The 19,707-nt window shown below is 38.7% G+C and overlaps 1 protein-coding gene across 1 annotated transcript in view; it reads left to right on the top strand.

Moving 5' to 3' along the window:
• The window catches only part of ca10a (carbonic anhydrase Xa), a 381,374-nt gene that overhangs the window by 104,788 nt on the left and 256,879 nt on the right, over window positions 1-19,707 (top strand). The window lies entirely within an intron of this gene.

Raw genomic sequence — 19,707 nt, 5'->3', positions numbered from 1 at the left:
CAGGCACCGACGCGGCAGCAGATGCAGCCACAATACCGGAGACCACCAAGATCCAGGTGAAACCCTGCTCCAAGTGTACCCATGCTCCAGGTATAACCTCACTCCCTGGTGTGATCCCGCTCCAGGTATGACCTCACTCCAGGTGTGACCCCGCTCCACGGTTAGCTGCGAGACAAGGAGGCACAAGGACTCCCGGGAAGGAATGAAGTTAGTAACAACATGGACATGGGACATGAGTATATACAGAAGGAGAGGGGAGCTCAGTGTGTCATAGGAAGTTCCTTATGACAGTGTGTCATAGGAAGTCCCCCGGCAGTCTATGCCTATAGCAGCTTAAGTATAAGCGTTATCAAAGAGGAAAGTCTTTAGCCTACTCTTAAATGTAGAGACGGTGTCTGCCTCCCGGACTGAAACTGGGAGCTGGTTCCAGAGAAGAGGAGCTTGATAGCTGAAGGCTCTTGCTCCCATTCTACGTTTGGAGACTCTAGGAACCTCAAGTAACCCTGCATTCTGTGAGCGCAGTGCTCTAGTGGGGTAGTAGGGTACTATGAGCTCTTTAAGATATGATGGGGCCTGACTGTTTAGCGCTTTGTAGGTGAGGAGGACGATTTTAAAATCTATTCTGGATTTTACAGGCAGCCAGTGTAGAGAAGCTAATACAGGCGTAATATGATCTCTTTTTCTAGTTCTAGTCAGTACACATGCTGCAGCATTCTGGATCAACTGGAGAGTCTTAAGAGACTTATTGGAGCAGCCTGATAATAGGGAATTGCAGTAATCGAGTCTAGAGGTAACAAATGCATGGACTAATTTTTCTGCATCATTTTGACACAGGATGTGCCTGATCTTCGCAATGTTACGTAGATGAAAGAAGGCAGTCCGTGAGGTTTGTTTAATGTGAGAGTTAAAGGACATATCCTGGTCGAAGACAACTCCCAGATTCCTTACGGTGGTGCTGGAGGCCAGGGCAATGCCATCTAAAGTAACTATATCATTAGATAATTTGTTTCGGAGGTGCTCAGGGCCTAGTACAATAACTTCAGTTTTGTCTGAGTTTAACATCAGGAAATTGCAGGTCATCCAGGTTTTTATGTCCTTAAGGCATGCTTGAAGTTTAGTCAACTGGTTTGTTTCGTCTGGCTTGATTGATAGATATAATTGAGTATCATCTGCATAACAATGAAAGTTTATGTAGTGTTTTCTAATAACATTGCCTAAGGGAAGCATATATAAGGTAAATGGAATTGGTCCAAGTACAGAACCCTGTGGAACTCCGTGACTAACTTTGGCGTACATGGAGGACTCATCGTTGACATGTACAAACTGAGATCGATCTGATAAATAGGACTTAAACCAACTTAGTGCAGTTCCTTTAATGCCAATTAAATGTTCCAGTCTTTGTAATAGGATGTCATGGTCAATGGTGTCGAAAGCAGCACTGAGATCTAGCAAGACAAGTACAGAGACAAGTCCTTTGTCCGATGCCATTAGAAGGTCATTTGTAATTTTCACTAGTGCTGTCTCTGTGCTATGGTGCACTCTAAATCCTGACTGATAATCTTCGAATAAATGATTGTTCTGTAGAAAGTCACACAGCTGACTGGCAACTACTTTCTCGAGTATTTTGGAGGTAAAGGGAAGGTTAGATATAGGTCTATAGTTGGCTAGGACCTCTGGATCAAGAGTGGGTTTTTTAAGAAGAGGTTTAATTACAGCTACTTTAAAGGACTGTGGTACATAGCCTGTTAGTAGAGACACATTGATCATATCCAGTAAAGAGGTGCTAACTAGAGGTAAAACTTCTTTAAGCAGTTTAGTTGGGATGGGGTCTAGGAGACAGGTAGATGATTTAGATGAGGAGATCAGTGAGGTTAATTTGTGGAGATCGATAGGAGAAAAGCAGTCTAAATATATATCAGGTTGTACAGCTGTTTCTAAGGTTCCTAAGTTTGAGGATAAATTGGTACCAGTTGACGGTAGGAGGTGATTAATTTTGTCTCTAATAGTTATGATTTTATCATTAAAGAAACTCATGAAGTCACTACTACTGAGGGTTGTAGGAATACATGGCTCAATAGAGCTGTGACTTTCGGTCAGCCTGGCTACAGTGCTGAATAGAAACCTGGGGTTGTTCTTATTTTTCTCTATTAATGATGAGTAATGGGCTGCTCTGGCATCACAGAGAGCCTTCCTATATGTTTTAAGACTATCTTGCCAGACTAAATGAGATTCTTCCTGTTTGGTGGAACGCCATATCCTTTCCAGTTTCCTCGATGCTTGCTTTAATTTGCGTGTTTGAGGGTTATACCATGGAGCTGACTTCCTTTGTTTTACTAACTTCTTTTTTAGAGGGGCAACAGAATCAAGTGTGATTCGCAGTGAGTCTGTAGCACTATCTACAAGATGATCAATTTGGGTAGGGCTAAAATTAACATACGAGTCCTCTGTTATATTGAGACATGGTATTGAATTTAATGCTGATGGAATCGCTTCCTTAAATTTAGCTACAACACTATCGGATAGACATCTAGTGTACACACTTTTATCTGATGGTGTATAGTCTAGTAATAAGAATTCAAAAGTGATTAAATAATGGTCTGATAAAAGAGAGTTCTGTGGAAAAACAATTAAATGTTCAATTTCAACGCCATATGACATAACAAGGTCGAGGGTGTGGTTAAAGCGGTGAGTGGGCTTATGCACGTTCTGCGAGAAACCAATTGAATCTAATAAAGAGATAAACGCAGTACTGAGGCTATCATTATCAACGTCCACATGAATATTAAAATCACCTACTATAATGACTTTATCTGTTTTCAGGACTAAGCTTGATAGAAACTCTGAGAATTCAGATAGAAATTCAGAATATGGGCCTGGTACACTATAACAAAGAGAATTGGCTGTAGTGCTTTCCAGGTTGGGTGTGAAAGACTAAGAACAAGGCTTTCAAATGAGTTATAATTTAGTTTAGTTTTAGGGTTTATTAATAGGCTCGAGTCGAAGATGGCTGCAACTCCACCTCCTCGGCCGGTGTCTCGAGGAATGTGAGTATTAATATGACTCGGGGGAGTGGATTCGTTTAGGCTGACATATTCTTCCTGACACAGCCAGGTTTCAGTAAGACAAAATAAATCAATGTGATTATCTGATATTAAATCATTTACTAGTAGAGCTTTAGATGACAGAGATCTGATATTTAAGAGTCCACATTTAATTCTCCTGTTTTGTTGCTTTATTGCAGTGCTAGTGTTAGATTTTATTAGATTATTATGGTTGTCTTCTCTGGACCAACAGTTCATCATCTACAATCTGTCAGCCTGTGAAGAAATATCATCACCATGGAGAGTTCGCCTCCCCCATACATCAAGGGGCGAAATATTCTGAGAGAAAAACTAAAAATCTCTGAGATCAAAATCAAAAATGGATTTCAGATTTACTGCAGTAATTTTTTATTTATGAAAAAACTCAGTTTGGAAATGTACAAGAATCCAGCCCAGTCACACAGCAGTGTTTGAAATAGTCACGAAATTGAATGTATTGATTTGTGTACATAGACACAAATTTCACTTTTTTTTTTCGTGATAGTCAGCACGAAATCAATTCATATGTAATCCATGTAAAAAACAAAAAAACAAACCCAGGAGAACTACGTTCATGTCCCGTGTGAAACCACAAGTCAAAGTTGATTCATTTGTCACTGAACTTTCGTACTTAAGTTACAGCACTTCTGGTGTTATTTCAACCCAAAACATGATCTTTTCCTAAACCTAACTACGTAGTTTTGTTGCCTAAACTGAACCAAGTAGATCTTTTCCTAAGCCTAACTATGTAGTTTGTTGCCTAAACCTAACCAGGTCGATCTTTTCCTAAGCTTAACTACGTAGTTTTGTTGCCTAAACTGAACCAAGTCGATCTTTTCCTAAGCCTAACTAAGTAGTTTGTTGCCTTAGCCTAACCAAGTCGATCTTTATCTAAACCTAACTACGTAGTTTGTTGCCTAAGCCTAACCAAGTCGATCTTTTCCTAACCCTAACTAAGTAGTTTTGTTGCCTAAGTGCCTGGCAACGACTCGTTGTGATGTAAATGCAATGGAACGGGGGAGGGAGAATGTGACATGTAGTGACTGAATGATATCAATGTTATCAATAGCACCTTTAAAGACCCCAGTGAAATCCAAAATACATTTTCCCAGCTTTAATCCTGTGTTAAATGTTCATTTATCTCTTGCTATATGCCAAATATATGTCAACAAATCAGTGTGAGAGTATTTTACGTCAAATCGCTGCCTTTTCTCTTCTGTAAAACGGTCTCTTAACCTTTTTCTGTCTAAAATAAATATAAATGACATATATAATGAAATGAAATGGCCATTATGAAAGGCAAACTCTATGTAGACACGCAGCAGCTCAGCAGCCAGGCACTGCTGACGTGCCCAGTCTGTCCCGGGTGTAAACCAACGCTGCACGTGGAGATTATAGGATGGCACTGTTATTTTGACCAGCACTCAGAGTTTCGGCAGTTTGGTTTAATTTTGCGTATTCTTGCCCTGTTGGCTTTTTTTTTTTAAATAACTGATGGCTGTAAATTTCGATTGTATGGACCCACTAGTAGAGGTGTAATGATGCACCATATTTGTTTGGAGCATGTGGCCAGATCTTACACAATGCACCTTTAAGGCTACTCTGGCGCATCTTTTCTACAAACATGCTCCCAGAGATCCATGCAGCAGAGCAGGCCTACCACTCTGACCTCGGAATATATGTTATAACCCTATTCTGTGCAAAGTCATAAGTGTCGGCGGGATCTGTGAGCTGTGTTGTCCGAGTTAGCAGAGGTTAAGTGTCCAGATGCCCGTTGCACTCCACTCCCCATCCACTGCACAGCAGGGCCACTAAAACACTCAATATGTGGACTGCACTGCAATAACGACCCCATGTCAATGGATGTTTGGAGATGGATGGAGGTATATAGTAGGTGACCGGGTGATCCTTTTTGTTAACTCCCCCAGCCACTGGATACATTAAGCATTCCGCTCTGCTCGACACACTCTGGACCTCACCATCAAAAAAGAGAGCTGGCTCCTGCGATCGCATACGTTCTTATTGATCTCGGGTTAACAAGGATAAACACATTGATTCATGTCATGTAACGGTTTGTGCTCAGCTTGCAATGCCTCTGACCTGAACACGAAGCATCATTTTGAATCATACAGATGAAGTTAGCATCTCCAGAGATGACAATGAATGTTTCATAAGTCTTATATTGGCATCTATGCAATCAATCAATCAATCAATCAAACTTTATTCATATAGCACCTTTCAAACAAGTCAAATGCAATTCAAAGTGCTGTACAGACAATTGAAACACATGTAGAATGTTAAAAATGGATTTAGAGGCTAATGCACACCAAAACAACCAATGTAAAATTTCAATGAATAAGAAAGCAATAAAAGATGGGTATTTACGATAATAAAAGATAAATAAAATACATGGAAAATAGAAATTACAATAAATAAATAAAAAGGATAAAATACACAAAATAAGCAGATATTATTAAAATAATGACATTTTAATAAAATAAAAGAGATAATAATGATCAGCAATAAAATGTTGATTAAACAAAATAGAGTAAAATAAACACTATAATGATGATGATAAATAAAATAAGTCTAAACAATAAAACCATACAATTATAAAACACTACATAAAAGCCAGACTAAATAGATGTTTTTTTTTAGTTTACGTTTAAAAAATATCAATATTTTCAGCTCCGCTCAGTTCCTTATGGAAGTTTGTTCCAGCGGCTGGGAGCGTAATGGCTGAAAGCAGCATCACCAAATGTTTTTGTTCTGCTTTGTGGAACAACTAAAAGAGAAGAACCGGATGATGTAAGGGGCCTTCCAGGTTCATAAACCAAAAGCATTTATGCAAGGTAGTCTGGTGCAAGGCCATGTAGTGCCTTATAAAGTAATAAAAGAGTTTTAAAATCATTACGAAACAGGTAACCAGTGTAAAGACTTTAAAATAGGCGTAATGTGTGCTCTCCTTTTGGTTTTAGTCAGCACTAATGACGCAAATGGGTTTTACATTGGAATTTGTTGTTGTGCGTCAGTATGAGGACTCCCAGCAATTACTTAAGTGAGTACAATATATTCATAGATGTATAAAAAAAAAGAATGGACATTCTGGGACTAAGAAAATAAGCACAACATTGTAATGAACTCGAATGAACCTTTTAAAGACAATCCTCAGAAGTATAAACTGCCTATCAGATCCAGTCAGTTCCGTTCATGCTCTCTCGCCGGCTCGGCTGCTTATTAAAAGGAGAGAAAAGGCCAAAGGACAATATGTGACAGACAGTATGTGACAGTATGTGAAGTGTGAAAGCTGCTTTTGTCACGTTGACATGGTAACTCCAGTGACCCAGGGTGACCTGCAGTCGCAGCTTGTCACAATTGTGTTATGCTCTTTAATCCCAGATTAGGCCTTTTAGTGTTGTGAGGTTCTAAACAGGTAATCTGTTTGTACTCTTTAATCAGACAAAATGTGGGGTATTAGGATAGGTGTGCCAGCTTTACAACTGAGCTCTGCACCGGTCAATGTCACCTTTCGTTCGACACTGAAAGTGAAAGCTTGTCGCCAGCTTTGTCACACCAATACGAACAAGCGAGGGCAAAATCGTGCCCAGACGTGGCGGATTAAGGTTATTTCTACACCACAGCAATCTTCAAAACCGATGATACGTGTTTGTATTTTGTTTACCTGTGACATTCCACACCTCGCATTAGTCTCATAGCATCAGAACTGTTGTCGGAAATAAACCTGTGAATGATCATTTCATGCCACCAAGTGTGGTCTATAATCACCAAATGGTGAGTGGGTGGAGTTTTCAAATATGTGTTTCACAGAAAAACCCACCTTTCCTGCAGAGCTGCCCACAAGGATTTATTTTATGTTATTTTATTTATGGAAGACACACTTTTTTTTCTCCTCGTTTTCCATAGTACATCGCAATAATATGCAACTCATTCTGCGAGACAGCCAGGTGCTTATCAAATTCTCCCCCCCCTCCTCGGGTAAAGTTCACGGAACAATAGAGGCAGCTCTGACAGTCTGCTGGAAATTCCACCACCATCTAAATTTATCTGGAACAACCCTGATTTTCTAATTAACGGGAAGCCACATAATTTCCGCACATGGATTGAAAGCATCACACATCTTAAACATATGTTTCTTTAACACCCTGGTTTCATTCTCCCACTCGGTCCAGAAGTACATCATTGGGATTAAGCAATATTTCTTCGAATATCTGCAACTGAAATCAGCCATTTAAACATAATTCAACACTGCAATCAACGTAGATCTTCTTCCTTCAACTTCAGAATTAATTAACATCCCTTCCTCAAAAAAAACAACTTTTCTAAAACATATAAATCCTAATAATCGAAATACATAAAGCGTCTCAAGATAACTTCTCTTATGATTTGATGCTATATAAAAATAAATTGAATTGAATAAATTGAATATAGAATATTATGTGAATCTGACAAAACGCTATCCATACATCAATAAAATGGAAACGAAGTATCTAATATTACTTAAGGCATCAGAAGCAGCAATAAAAAACGTTTTGGTACTTGTAATATTCATATGGATAGTGTATCATATGGCGACAAATAAATACCAAATGTTGAATAAAGAACATACTCCTAATTTAATTATATAGAAGATTTTTGACATAATGCTAAAACAGGAGTTTTTGTTAGCCAGATTTGGAACTCACTGTATAAATTCATGTACTAGAATCACCCTTTTTGTATTCTGTCTGTATTTCCGGATGAAATAATTACCCTCCCACACTTCATTGAATGAATCTGACAATGGTAAACCACCAAATTATTAAAACTCACATAAATTTGCAAATAATACCAGCATATTAACTGCAAAAATACACAGCTGTCCCCGAGGTCAGAAAAAACATGATTATGTCCTCCTGCATTTTGAGCCAGGTCCACATTTGCTGGCAGACAGTTCCTGTAATAATGCAACCTTATTAATGATTTAGATAAGCACTGAGGCAGGCCATAGACACAGAATCACGTACATGTGGGGAAATATGTTTGCTTTTGGTAAAGTTATTTTAATATTTGAGTGCTGTATATTCATATTTGGGGTGTTGTATATTTCAGACACTTGGCTCTGCTCCTCCTGGAACACAAACATCATTCTCCTCTTGTGTACTCTCTTCTTCATTATGAATGTGCCAGTACGGAATAGAGGAGAGTGCACAGCTTTTAAAGTGAATGGGAGGAGCTGATTTGTTTGGCTGTGGCTGTTTCCAACCCTTCCAACACATTCTCACTCCCAGCTGGTCAAATACCGCCGCTTGTTCAGTGCCCCTCGGCATTGGAAATCGATACACGGGGCTCCCCTCTTGCGTTACTTTTGGACCGACCAGGGACGGCCTGTCAATTTATGTGTGTTATATGCATAGTGTCCTTTCAAAATAAACTTCCGTTTTCACAGGATTTAGGCAACACAACCACTTAGGTAGGGTTAGGAAACAGTCATAGTTGAAGTCCAGAGGCCTGTACTATGAAGCGGGATTTGGGGTTAGTAAGGTAACTTCAGGGTTTACCCTTCAGGGTTTTTCCGTCTTAGGAAGGTGGATCACTTCTTACCGGGGTAGGTCGCCATGGTAACTTATGTTAAACACCTAACCTGCTCCGCAGCAGGTTATGTTCCAGATAAGAGATCAACTCGTATAAAAGCAACGCCTGTTGACCAATCAGAGCTCGGTGCACGAATCTTATGATAATATTACACAAATACGAAGAAGTTTAAGTCATAATCCAGGCTAAAAGCAACACAGTTTAAACTGACAAATGCAGGAAGGACAGCTGGCTGTATGCTGTGGGTGTTAACCGCTTTGAATTATGTTTTTATATTTATTTTTTTACTTGCTCTTGAGTCCGTTTCACATTGTTGGAGACATGGACGCAGCTATAAGAAGGGCGAAATAGGCATACAGGACTTTTTTAATGGGCATAATTAGATATAATGCATTAATCCATTACATGTCATAAAGCTATTTATATCTAGACGACTATATCTGACTTTTGAGTGTTCCGTTAAACTAATAAGTCTGTTAATTTACACATTCAGACATCCAGAGTTTTTTCTTTTACCAGCTGTCCTTCCTGCATTTGGCAGCTTCAACTGTGTTGATTTTAGTCTGGATTATGTGTTGAACTTCTTCGTATTTGTCTAATATAGTTTGCTCTTCCTTTGTAAATTGTGCCGCTCTGCCTGTCTGTTTGCAAGTCTGTAGACTTGTCCATGTCTGTGATTTGTCATATGCTACAAACACCTCCTCGTTCATGTGAATGCGCTCATAGCCAGACTGAGAAACCCTGGGTTGACTTATCGAGTTGGTAACCACCGTCGTAGGATCGGTTGTTAGGGTTAGTTCAGCCAGATAACGAGAAAATACCCTGGGTATGTTGAACTTGCTTCGTAGTCCAGGCCTCTGGTTGAAAGACTTGTGTTTGTGTGACCCATCAACCACCCCTCCCACCTGCCATTAATGGACTGTCACGCCATTAATACTACGTCACTTGCTCCGACCGTCAAGGGTATTGGGTTTACGTTAGAGTTAGTTGAAAGCCTGGTTCGTCACAAACTGACGTTAAAGGGTGCCACCATACATCGAATTCCGATGCCGAGGGTCGATGCCCAATCGGTGGTGTGTGACGAATTGAGAGTGAGAACGGGTTGGGTTAGCATGCTCATTTCAGTAAATATCCCTGAAACACAATACATAGACGTCTTCGTCATAACGTCAACACTGTAACCTCTTCACATTCTGTTGATAATGTTGGTTCCTTTTCAGAATATTTGAAACTAAAATTCTGTCCAGATATTACACGTTGCACCTTTAACCAGGGTACTTTTGTTGACTAGAGACATGACTAAGGATGTGAACCCTGGCCTCTGGTGTTGCAGTGCTGCACACTGTATGGCATCAATCGATTATGCATAATCGCTTAATTATTCATTATAGCCAGGGAGGGAGTGGGACACATGATGACAACGTTTTTTATGGTAGTGCATCATGAAAGGCACTTCTAGTTAGAGTCACAATGACTGTGGCTTGAGATAAAAGGCTAAAGAATGGCATAGACATGGTGAAGAGAGTAAAAAATAAACAAAATATGGAGTATGGTGAAGCATGTTAATTTATCCAACCTCCGACCCCTTCCTCCCCTGGGTCTCTTAAACTGTAATCATAATAGATCCACAGTAACGAATCACCTTCAGTGTTGAAGCGGGGACTTTTAGTTAATATTCAAGTGGCAAAAAAAAAACACGTCCCATTAAATACAGATAAGAAATTACAATTATGTTTAACAGAAATGCACATTTAAATTTTTAATTACCGACAAGTGATAAAATATTCACATCACATGATGGAGCCGTTTCCGTGCCGATGGAACAATTCCCATTAGCGACGCTAAGCTGATAAGTATTGCCGGCAAGGTGGATATTTTTAAACTCCTCCGTCATTTTGCTGATGGATCGAGGAGGTATTACGGTTATCAGGTAATCTCTCTCTGACGGATTTGCATGACTGAAGTTTCAGCGTGTTAACTACCAAGAAGTTGATTAAAGGGCTCAGTTTTAACGGAGTCAAGAGAATTGTTTTTTTTGTGAATTAATAGCCAGCTGTCCCCTCACAGAGGACGTCTCTAGTCGGGACAGTCTGATGATCATTCAAAGTGTTCACACTTAGATGTGGAAATGTGACCTGATGAGAGTGATAAGAGAGAGAGAGAGAGGAGAGCTGTTTAATTCCTTCTCCAATGTCATTCTGTTCTTTTCATCATTTGTCAACAAATAAGTCTTTACATGACACTCTTTAATCCAGCGAGTCATCTCTTCTTGTTATTTATAACGATGAAACGTCGAAAACCGAACAGTGAGTGAGCAAAAGGAACGTTTATGCAATCAAATACTTAATTTGTCATTACATTGGTCAGAGGAATGTGTCCGTGAAGAGCTCCGTGACTACAGTTACCTACCATCCTTCAGAAAGCTCCGTTTGTTTTCATTTTGTGATGTCAATCAAACTGTAATAATAGTTTTTTCATTAAATGGATATCTAATTATGAAACCAACCTCTTTTTGTAATGCAGATTTATGCTTACAGAAGTTTAATTTAATAGCAATTGATTAAATTTATTGTTGTGGATTTTTGTTCATCTGCCCAACACTTTGACTCTGAATGAACATATCTAGTTAGATATTAAAGGTCTCTAGTGAATGATCCATAATGATTTTGGTGACCCCTGACCTTTCAAAGCCCTTTGCCTTAAAGAATTGCATCATCTTTCCTAAGGACAAACATTACATTTTTAGCCACACTACTTGTAGGTTTTAAGTAAGATTATGCAATTTTGTATGAATGAATGTATAAATTTTAAAAAAAAATCGTTCTCTAACAAATGAAAAGTTGAATTCGTAAGCAATAAAATGCACCATTAACTTTAATACATTCATTTTTTTTTTCAAGGATTTCCTGCAAAACCAAAGCAAAGACCATTTTTTTTAAATTTTACTAATATTTTTTGGAGATAATAAAAATATTTGACAGACATTTTTCAGACACTTTATTCATATTTTTTGGACATTTTAAAAATATTTTTTGGACACATTATTAATATTTTTCGGATATTTTACAAATATTTTCCGGATATTTTACAAATATTTTTCGAACATTTTCTAATATTGTGCAAAAAATTGCTAATATTTTAAGGACATTTTTGGACATTTTACTCATATTTTTCAGACATATTGCTTATTTTTTTCGGATACTTAAGTAACATTTTTAAGACATTTTTCAGACATTTTACTAATATTTTCCGGACATTTTACTAATATTCTTTGGACATTTTACTTATATTTTATGGGCATTTTTCTGACATTTAACTGATATTTTTCCTTTGTTAATATTTCAAGAGAATGTAATCCATTATCCTGTAATTGCCATTTGTGGCCACTGTGGCTGCTGTTCAGCAAAAGTTGCGTGGTATTGTTATATAAATAGTAAAATGACATGTATAGTTACACATACACTCGCCCTCAGGGTTTTCTAAATCCCACCCCAGCTAGTGTGAAGTCGTCTCCCGACTTAATTATTAGATGTGAATATTCAGCGTCGGCACACACTGACACTATCTTTTTGTCGTATTACAGTTTTAGTGTGTCAGCCTAAAAGATGAGTTAAATATATTATGCAAATCTAAATATGGGATGAGCTGGGTTAACCCCGGTTTCTCACACAGACGCGCAGTGCCGTTTGAATTCTGTTTTTGACGGACACTTTGAATCCTCCAGGGGACGGTGAAAAGCTGCCTGTTCACAGCTGCAACACGACTGTCACTACAAGAGAAAAACAAAACCCTGGCTGAATAATAATGAGACCTGGCCGTCGTTGAACAGATATATTCAGAATTAATCATAATTAGCCCAAATGAAATCCTTCAACATGTTGCATTTCTCTCTCCTTCCCTCCGTGCGGCTAATCTCTCTCTCTCTCTTTCTCTCTCTCTCTGCCCTCCATTCTCCATCTGTTTCTGAGAAGGCGAAGCCATTGAAGAAAAATAAAATCATTTGGCTGTCCTTAATGTGTTTTGATTTTCCCATTAGCAACCCAGTCATTCTTCCTCACATGGGCATGAGCATAATTAGTGTCTTTCATCTGCATAAATTTGGCCTCTGAACCACAAGAATATCGATCAGGCCCTGCGAGCACAGCCTTACCTGCAAATTATGAAGTCTGTAGTGGCAGCCGGGGTTGTTTCTTTCTCCTTCTTCTTCTTGTGTTCATCAGAGACACGTGAACTCTGTCTGGAGCTTTGACTGACACATATTGGCTCTCTGCCATTTCTAATACTTTATTTGATCCTGCGTCTTCACCGGGTGATACATCCAAACGTGAGATGTCATTTCACAGCGGCGCCGCAATTAGCATTAAAAATTCAGTTTTCATCATCCTCTTAGTATTCATGCTCCCACATTAGCCAGCATGGGATAATTGGTATCGCCCAAAAAAATCTCTCTGATATCTCGTCGCACGCTGAAGACATTTAGGCTAAAATAATCCTGTTACAAAGCCAGTATCTGCACATTTTTGGGAAGTTTTAAATATCTATGAAACATCTGATGTACTGTATCTAAGAGAAGTCCTTAAAGGACCTTTGTGTAGCATTTAGGAGGATATATTGGCAGAAATGGAATATAATATCAATAACTTCATTAGTGTATAATCTACCAAAGAGTATAGAAGCAAAAACACAAAACTCCAGTGGCTGCCACTATTTTGGACTGAAAAGACTTATTATATGTATACTATTTTATTGTTCAACACAGGCCATTTCTGTAGAATATGATAATAGATTAGTAATAATTTTGTTTTACTTTTGTACGTCACTTTGTAGGCGGAGGATTTACTGGTGTCCGGTAGTCACTTTCAGCCCAAAATGGTGGAATCATAGCTTTTCTGCTGGGCGCTGATGTTGCAATGGAACCAACAATTAACTTTCACTTCTTGGCAATATATGATCTACATACGAAGCGGGTCCTCTTCATGGAGCTGGTTGCCATGTTTCTAAAGTAGCCCAGAACGGATAAATCAAACACTGGCTCTAGAGAGGGATATTCATGTTTTTTGTGTCGGTCACCGTAGTTCTCCTACATGCTTGGTACATGGGAGAAGTTTCAGTTGGTTGCAATCTGCAAACACACCGCTAGATGTCGCCAAATCTTACACACTGCACCTTTAAGCTAACCAACAACATATCTGTATCATAACTATTTTTCATCTCAAAGATATTTGAATCTCAACGTATCATATTGCATTGTTTTGTTTGTGAAGCCGTTTTAAATATGGAGCAATATGTTCACATCTTATAATTACGTTTTTTATAAGAATTTGTCCTTTCTTGAGTCATGTGACACAAAAAAAGCAAACCGTTAAAGTTAAATCATAACTTCTTTAACTAGAAAAAGCTACATTTTCTGCTTTAAATGCTTCGTAAAGTAATTGGAACAAGTAAAGTACTGCCACAAAGTCAAAATCATGAATGGGCGGCAAACACATTTTTCATATGCATGTGAAGCACAACAGATGCAAAACAAGACTACAAAACTAGAATTGTGCACTTAGTAGAGTGCAGATCTCCGCCAGGTGTGTCTGCAACGACCGCCGCTGTAATGTTTGATTGAATGAATACAAACTAAATTGACCCCTTCGCTAACTGCTACTGTTGAACGCTTCCTCTGAACAGAAACTGTCAGTTCCGCTGTAGTTTAGTCCTGTTAGCTGTTAGCTCTGTTAGCCGTATTAACCCTGTTAGCCGTTAGCTCTGTTAGCCAAACACAAAGTAGGACTCCCACCGGCTGCTAACAGCTAACTAGCTCTCCTCCAACCGACATACGAATACGCGCTCCGTTGTAGTCCACGCTCAGTTCAGTTTTTTTCATTCGCTAAGCGATAGTTATACATACATATATACTGTTGTCTTATCTAAGTGTGCAAATCAAGAGAAGAACCTGAAACAAGAGTCCAAACTGACTACCGGCCGATTAAGAGTAGTGAGGATTCATCAGTCGGCGACGGTATAAAACAGTCAATATAATGTGTTTTCAAAATGTGTGAATCACTGAAACCACAAGAGGTCCTTCAGCATACATTCATAAAGGAGCGCAAAAAATATTAAACTGATGTGTCCAGCAGTATGTGAGATTAGCCGTGGACAGACAGACACAGAGATGCACAAACAACCAAATACAGTACATAATCTCCTGGCGAAGATAATACTGAAAATGTGTGTGCTGAGGAACAGACTGCTTTCGCTCCAGTGGACATCAGTGGTAATAATATATGAGTACTATGTTTTAACCATGAGACAGACTTGGTCTATATCTTATGAACTCCTCTCCGCAGCTCCAATAGTTGTCGTAATGCTGTTTAACTGTGCAGCCTGCAAGGCATGACATGGCAAGACTGTGTTTCCAAGAGTTTACAGAGATCATAATATTAATCGCTTCCTTCAGAGCAAGGGTACACACTCTCGATCATGTTGGAGTTGATCCAAACATCTGCCTGCCCCCTAGTATCTGGAATGAAGTCCACAAAAGGAATTAGGGAACTTCTCAAACTTTTAATTGCAAGTAGTGCAGAGAGTGTGTGCCAAGAAATGTATCACAGAATACTGAACTGTCTTACTAGTAGCCCTTTTAAACATCAATATATGTTTCCATTAGGTGATATCGTGCTGTTATACAAATTGTAATAGTTACTACAAACATATGAGTTAATGGCCAAGATAACTGGTAGCCTCAAACTAATCTTATGTTAAGTCACACTTATTATATTATTGGAATTCAGCCCACCCCCTGCAGTTTCTACATTCTCTCTCTTAACACGCTTTGTCAGTGGCCCTACACTTCAAACTATGACGCTCTAGATACTCCTCTAGTGTCAGTTTTGGATGTGTCAGGAACGACGTGTCAGTTTCAAGTCGTTACATGTATAGTGTCTCTTCAAAATAAACTTCTGTGTTCATAGGGAACGTACAGTTTCCGCTCCTGACATGCATAGTGTCTTTTTTTTTTAAAAACTTCCGTGTTCACAGGAAACAAATAGTTTCTGCTTGTTACATGCATATTGTGTCTTTTCAAAATCAACTTCTGTGTTCATAGGAAATGTACAGCTTTCGCTCCTGATAGGCATAGTGTCTTTTGAAAATAAACTTTTGTGTTCATAGGAAACATTCAGTTTCGGCTTGTTACATGCATAGTGTCTTTTCAAAATAAACTTCGGTGTTCACAAGAAACGTACAGTTTCTGCTCGTTTGCATGCATAGTGTCTTTTCAAAATAAACTTCTGTGTTGATAGGAAAAATACAGTTTCCTCTCCTGACATGCATACAGTGTCTTTTCAAAATAAACTTTGGTGTTCACAAGAAACGTACAGTTTCTGCTCGTTAACATGCATAGTGTCTTTTCAAAATAAACTTCTGTTTTCATAGGAAACAGAGTTTCTGCTCGTTACATGCATAGTGTCTTTTCAAAATAAACTTCTGTGTTGATAGGAAACGTACAGTTTCCTCTCCTGAAATGCATACGGTGTCTTTTCAAAATAAACTTTGGTGTTCACAGGAAACGTACAGTTTCTGCTCGTGACATGCATATAGAGTCTTTTCAAAATAAACTTCCATGTTCATTCAAACTTGAACTTTGAAAAGGAAGTCGTCTGCTCTGATGAATCCTAGTTCCAACTGTTGGTTTTCCATCCACAATGGATGATTTTCTAATTAACACAGTACAACTTTAGCTAAACAGAGAATTTCTGAAGTTCTGAAACAGATATGTCTAAGACATAGTTGAACTGACATCTCCCTCCCTGGAAAGCGTCCAAACTGCATTGGAAAAACATGAGCCTGAACCTTCGGCCATTCATTCACTAGATTCTCTTATTGTGATCCAGGGGCATTATTAGACTGTATTTGAAAACGTCAATAAAAGAATGAGGAGCGGCGGGGGCGGAGGAATCAGATTAGAAAAGTGAACTAAGTTGCGAGACCAGCAATTTCCTTCTCCGGGCCAGCAGCACAGAGACCGTTGCAGGCCGAATAACAATCCTATCTCGAGTTGAGACAGAATGAGCTATTGTGTGCTTCCAGGAGAAAGTAACCTTTGAAAGGCCCTCCTAAAAGGAAGCAGCTTTACACCAGGCAGGCCCACATGTTGGGAAAGAGACACCGGATGAGACTTGACGGGTAAAAGCATTCTGGTCCAAAGGGACGGGAGAGTCTGCAGGGATGTTCCTCTCTGATGTGGGAAAGTGGCACTTGAAAAAAGCAGGCTGTGTATGGTATTGATTGCCCGTCATTCTCTACCTCCTGCCCAGCCTTTGTTACTTGTAACATCGCAGGGGCCACAAGTGGGAAAGGGATAAATGGAGGGAAATCGTAGCATCACGTCCTTTTAACACCACTACACCTTGTGACACAATTCGGGGTTTTCAGAAGCCTGTGCCAAAGAAAATAACAGGTGAAGTAATAGGGGTAGTATTTCCTCACACGGAATGCATTTTTCCCAGCTAGTGCCTGCTGAGCAGCTACAGTGAGCTGCAGCTGGATTCATATTATGCTTCACAGTTGCGGTTTCCATTCAAATGAACAGACAGAGCCTACACTAAGCCCTGTTATTGACGAGGAGGATCAATAGTGAGCTGTATGTACTTGTCGGAATATAAAATGACATACGTACTGTATGACTAATACTGTATCTGTGTTATCCAGTATATCCATTCTTTAATATTGTACAAGGCTGGTATTATTCTGTGTATTTTGTACTGTGAACAAATCACATGAAAAGACCAAAGCCATCTCTCAATACTTTCTAACTTCCCGCATATGTTTCTACTGAAGATGGAAGAAGGTGCATTAGTGATCTGGGGGGGGGGGGGGGGGTTAAAGGAAAGGTTCACAATTTTTCAAGTCTGTCTTAAAACACTATTCACATGCCCATATAAATACTGAAAAAAGGTTTTGCTTGCCATGATCGTTCCTCCTGCTCATACTGGCCATTAAAAGATCCCTTCCTAAAATGATTCCAAAGGAAGTGATGGGGCCAGCTGTTGTTTTGTTTATCTGAAGTTAATATTTCTTTCATTTTAAGCAAGAAGCTAATACGTTCTCACCCCAACTCGTCAAATACAGACGCTTGGTCAGTGACCCTCGGCGACTGATACTGACGCACCGAGGCACCCTTTAGCGTCTGCATGAGGCACACCAGGCTTTCAAATAACTCCAATGTAAACCCATCCGCGTCATTATTAGACGGTAAAAGCAACTAACAAAGTATATAAAGAGCAAGAAAATCCACTTAGGGAGGATATCAGGGTGGATGGATGGGTCAAAGAACCACTGAATTTCACCAAGGAAACCACTAATCATGTCTTGTGTGGAACTAAGTTAACATTAAGTTATTTTACCTTACTTTGTTACGTAATTTACGTACTTAACCAACGCCGCGTACGTAACTTACGTAACAAGCGTACTTATTTTACGTAACAAATGTACAGCGAGCTGCATCCGTTTGATTCTGAGTGAAATACGGTCAAACAAAAGTTGGGAAGTTTAACTTTAGGCGGCAAAGTGCGGCCAGAGAGGACCCGCGGCCAATCAGTAAGCACATCCTGTGACATTTTGACCTATTGTTACAAAGAACTAATTTGTTACTTCTGGCGATTGCATTCACACTTCAAAAATCATAAAAGCCTTAATCATTTGTCGAGATTATCTTGCAGAAGAAAACGTGTAAGTATCATAAACGCTTTTTTGCCACAGAGTTTATTTTCTGCAATAATCCAAAACCCAATGGAAAAATCCCATTGACTTTTTGTTGAGGGAACCAAGGCGATGCTAACTTCATGGTTGGCCTACAAAAATACATCATCCCTGGAGCGCTCTATATACCCCTGTAAGCATGTTTTATTCAATACAGCTTATTTCTTCAAAACATGAAAGTAAAAAAAACTCTGTTGTGCCAACATGTATGTAGCCTCTGTCATCATCAATTATAAAACTAGCTCCATTAAAAAATGGTTTTCCCAATTTGGTGTGGAAGAACTTGACTGGAATACACAGAACCGTGACCTCAAACCCATCCAACACCTTTGGGATGAACCGGAATGCCGACTGTGAGCCAGACCTGAACACCTAACATCAGTGTTGGACCTCAGTAATGCTCTTGGGGCTTAATGGGATTAAATCCCTGCAGTTAGGTTCCACATCTGGTGGAAAGCCTGAAACCAGAAGAGTGGAGGCCGTTAGAGCACATTAATATGGTTTTATACATACGGGGGCAATGCTCAGGTGTCCACATACTTTAGTGTATACAGTGTATATGAAAATGTATACCTGTACATACAGTATAACTATATGATGTTCCTGACTAGACAAGTGTAAATAACACATTATTTTCATGTAAAATGTGAATATCTCAGTGGAACTTTCAATGCTATAACAATTGTATTTTTAGACGTATGATAAACTATGCAGTGTAAGTGTGTGAAGGTGATTCACTGCTTTGGTAGGAACACACACACACACACACACACACACGCACACACACACACACACACACACACACACACACACACACACACACACACAGCACCTTAACGTTTTTTGCAATGTAAAAAAAAATGTAAAAAGAAAAGAATACAGAAATAATCAAAGTTTGGGGGAACAAATAAGGGGGGGGGGGGAATACAAAGGGAAAATTGTGCAGAAGTAAATACATGAATAAATGCATAAATACATAAATAAATACACGCATTTAAAAATAAACATAAAATAAATAAAAAATAAATGCAAATATAAATAAATAGATAAGAAATAAGTGCAAAAATCAAAAATAAATGCAAAAATAAACAAAGAGATAAAGAGTAAATGCAGAAATAAATGGATAGAAAAATAAATACAAAAATAAATAAATAGATGAGAAATAAGTGCAAAAAATAAATGCAAAAATAAATTTAAAAAATGATTAAAAAATAAATAGATTAAAACATAAGCAAATAGATGAAATAAATGCAAAAATATACAAATAGATAAAGAAAAAACAAATGCT

Source organism: Sebastes fasciatus, chromosome 20, assembly GCF_043250625.1.
Source record: "Sebastes fasciatus isolate fSebFas1 chromosome 20, fSebFas1.pri, whole genome shotgun sequence".
Lineage (NCBI taxonomy): Eukaryota > Metazoa > Chordata > Actinopteri > Perciformes > Sebastidae > Sebastes > Sebastes fasciatus.
The sequence above is the reverse complement of the archived record's forward strand: the minus strand, read 5'-3'. Positions and strand labels throughout refer to the sequence as shown.